Source organism: Triticum dicoccoides, chromosome 3A, assembly GCF_002162155.2.
Source record: "Triticum dicoccoides isolate Atlit2015 ecotype Zavitan chromosome 3A, WEW_v2.0, whole genome shotgun sequence".
Classification (NCBI taxonomy): Eukaryota; Viridiplantae; Streptophyta; class Magnoliopsida; order Poales; family Poaceae; genus Triticum; species Triticum dicoccoides.
Genome location: NC_041384.1, coordinates 170,913,755 through 170,917,260, shown reverse-complemented (window position 1 = coordinate 170,917,260; position 3,506 = coordinate 170,913,755).

Below are 3,506 nucleotides of genomic sequence, written 5' to 3'. Positions count from 1 at the left end.
GGTATCCGGGAGTTACACGATCTCATGGTCGAAGGAAGAGATACTTGACACTTGCAAAGCTCTAGCAAAACGAACTACACGATCTTTTATGCTATGCTTAGGATTGGGTCTTGTCCATCACATCATTCTCCTAATGATGTGATCCCGTTATCAACGACATCCAATGTCCATAGTCAGGAAACCATGACTATCTGTTGATCACAACGAGCTGGTCAACTAGAGGCTTACCAGGGACATAGTGTGGTCTAAGTATTCACACGTGTATTACGATTTCCGGATAATACAGTTATAGCATGAATACAAGACAATTATCATGAACAATGAAATATAATAATACTTTTATTATTGCCTCTAGGGCATATTTCCAACATTACCTTGTGCCTCGTTAAGCCTCTTGTTAACAAGCTCGATGTCGGCATCCGCCGCATCCAGTTGCCGCTTCAGTTCGGCAAACTCATGAGTCCGGCTAGCCACCGGAGCTCCCACTACCTGCACATTAAAGCGGTATGGTTATTGCCTGGGACTACGATCCTCTGATTGCCGCCGTTCTCGGTGACAACCAGAGTCTCAGGGGCTACTATCTACAGGGCACACCTAAAAATGTGCGGTACCATCACAAATGTACATCATTTTTACGTACCTCAAAGCCCGTCAGTAGACTCATAAAGGCATCATGCAATCCGCTTTCGGCGGATGAAATCCTTTCCATCACCGTACCCATCAAGGTACGGTGTTCTTCTGAAATGGCCGCTCGCTCCAACAGCTCTCTCAGTACGTCCGACCGCATACCAGTCGGTGCCGGACTCTTCTGTTTGCTCTCTTCGAGAGCCGGACACTGGGGACTTAGGGTGACTATAGGATTATCTTCTGGCCTCACCGGATCCGGAGAGGCCCTCCGTGACGACACTTGAAGGTCGCCTGCTTCTTGAGCGGAGGAGTCCGAGGGAGGCGTTTCGCTCTCCATCATCTCCGGAAGAAGATCCCCCGAAGACGAGCTCTGCTGAGAAGGGCTAAGATCCGAACTGCAAGATAAATACTTCGGTTATTTTCCTCAGGGGTAAGGTAATATATCTTCACTATTAAAGTACTTTTTGTTTACTTACAGCTCGTTAGAGGGCTGATCCCCGCGCGGACTTTGTGCGGCAAGAGCACCCTCCAAGGCAGGACCCTCTGGTGGAGATTTCTTCTCCTGCTTGGAAACCTTGGTTTCCGGATCTTTAGAGGTAGTCCTCTTCCTTTCCCGTGGTGAGAGAATGTCAGATTCCTCCCCTCGGTTATCCTCCCACATGGAGGCGCTCGTTCCCTCGGTTGGAATAGGTAGCGGTGGAGGCCCGCTTTCGCCCTCATTATTCCCCCCTTTGTCTTCCTTTGAGGGCTCCGGGCAAGGTGCTAGCTCGAGCATCTTTTCCAGTACCGGATTTTCCAAACCCTCAGGAAGGGGGGGCCGAACACCGAATCATCTTCGCCTTTGTTATCCAGTCCTAGTCAAAGAGCGATTTCTCAGAATAACGTCATGATAAATGAAAGACGGTGTGTTCGGCTAGAGGATAACTTACTTGGTCGGCGGTGCGGTTGTTGCTCAGGCCCACGTCCTCGGTGGTATCCGGACACTCTATATGGGGTATGAAGAATGATCTATACATCTCCTCGTGCGTCAGGCCGAGGAAATTCTGAATAGCGCGCGGTCCTTCTGGGTTGAACTCCCACATGCGAAGAGGCCGGCGTTTGCATGGCTGGATTCATCGAACCAGCATGACTTGCATTACCATAATCAAACTGAAATCTTCTTCGAAGAGACTTTGAATGCGGCTTTGCAGTACAGGCACGTCCTTGGCGGGACCCCACCTCAGCCCTCTGCTAATCCATGACATCAGTTGTGGTGGAGGGCCTGAGCGCAAAGCAGGGGCAACCGCCCACTTGGTACTTTTGGGAGCTGTGATGTAAAACCACTCCCGTTGCCATAATCCGGACACCTCTGGAATAGAACCCTTCGGCCATGGAGCTCCGGCGATCCTGCTTATTAATGCGCCTCTGCACGCTACATGCTGCCCCTCGACCATCTTCGGCTTCACGTCAAAGGTCTTGAGTCATAGGCCGAAGTGAGGGGTAATGCGGAGGAAAGCCTCACATGCAACAATAAATGATGAGATGTGGAGAAAGGAGTCTGGGGCTAGATCGTGGAAATCTAGCCCGTAATTAAATATCAGCCCCCTGACGAAGGGATCCAGAGTGAGGCCTAGACCTCGAAGGAAGTGGGAGATGAACACGACATCTTCGTTGGGTTCAGGAGTAGGGACGGCCTGCCCTCAGGCGGGCAGCCGATGCGAAACCTCGGCGGTCAGGTATCTGGCCTCCCTCAACTTCTTGATATATTCTTCCGTAACGGAGGAGGGCATCCACCGGCCTTGAAGGCTAGATCCGGACATGATTGAGGGTCCGGAGCACCTGACCTGGGCTTTGGGTGTTAGAACTCGAGGTGGGGGAAGGATTCGATTGAGCACGGGAGGGAAAGAGTAAAAGCCTTGTCCCTTTATGAAGAGGGTGAATATCAAGCGTCCTCTCCGTAGCCATTTGGGACTTGCCTAATCTAGGAGTTCTAGATACGGTTGGGTTACCCACGACCGTATTGATGAGAATCCCGTAATTAGGGAACACGATCTCTGCTTTGACAAGACGTGTCAAAAAACTGCATCGCATTATGTGTCGAGCTGGTTGAAGAAAAACGGTTCGAATAATTACCGGGCCATGGCATAATGTCGTGTTGCCAAAACATGTCAGCAGATTAGATTTGTGGAAATATTATTCTCTCTACGGTGGTATGTGGAAACTTATTTTGCAGGGTCGGACACTATCCTTGTATTCAAATTCTTCCGTGATGTATTCGGAGGAGGAACCCGCCTTGCAATGCCGAAGACAATACTGCGCGTCGGACTCATCGTCATTGAAGCCTGGTTCAGGGGCTACTGAGGGAGTCCTGGATTAGGGGTTCTCTGGACTGTCGGACTATAACCTTTGGCCGGACTGTTAGACTATGAAGATATTAAATTGAAGACTTCGTCTCGTGTCCGGATGGAACTCTATTTGGCGTGGAAGGCAAGCTAGGCAATACGGATATGCATATCTCCTCCTTTGTAACCGACCTTGTGTAACCCTAGCCCTCTTCGGTGTCTATATAAACCGGAGGGTTTTAGTCCATAGGACAACAATAACATACAGTCATACCATAGGCTAGCTTCTAGGGTTTAGCCTCTTTAATCTCGTGGTAGACTACTCTTGTACTACCCATATCATCAATATTAATCAAGCAGGACGTAGGGTTTTACCTCTATCAAGAGGGCCCAAACCTGGGTAAAACTTCGTGTTCCCTGCCTCCTGTTACCATCCGCCTAGATGCACAGTTCGAGACCCCCTACCCGAGATCCGCCAGTTTTGACATCGACAACGTGTGTGTATCAATAATCCTAGACATACGAGCTTGTTACACGCAGTTTACGGGGCCCTTCGTT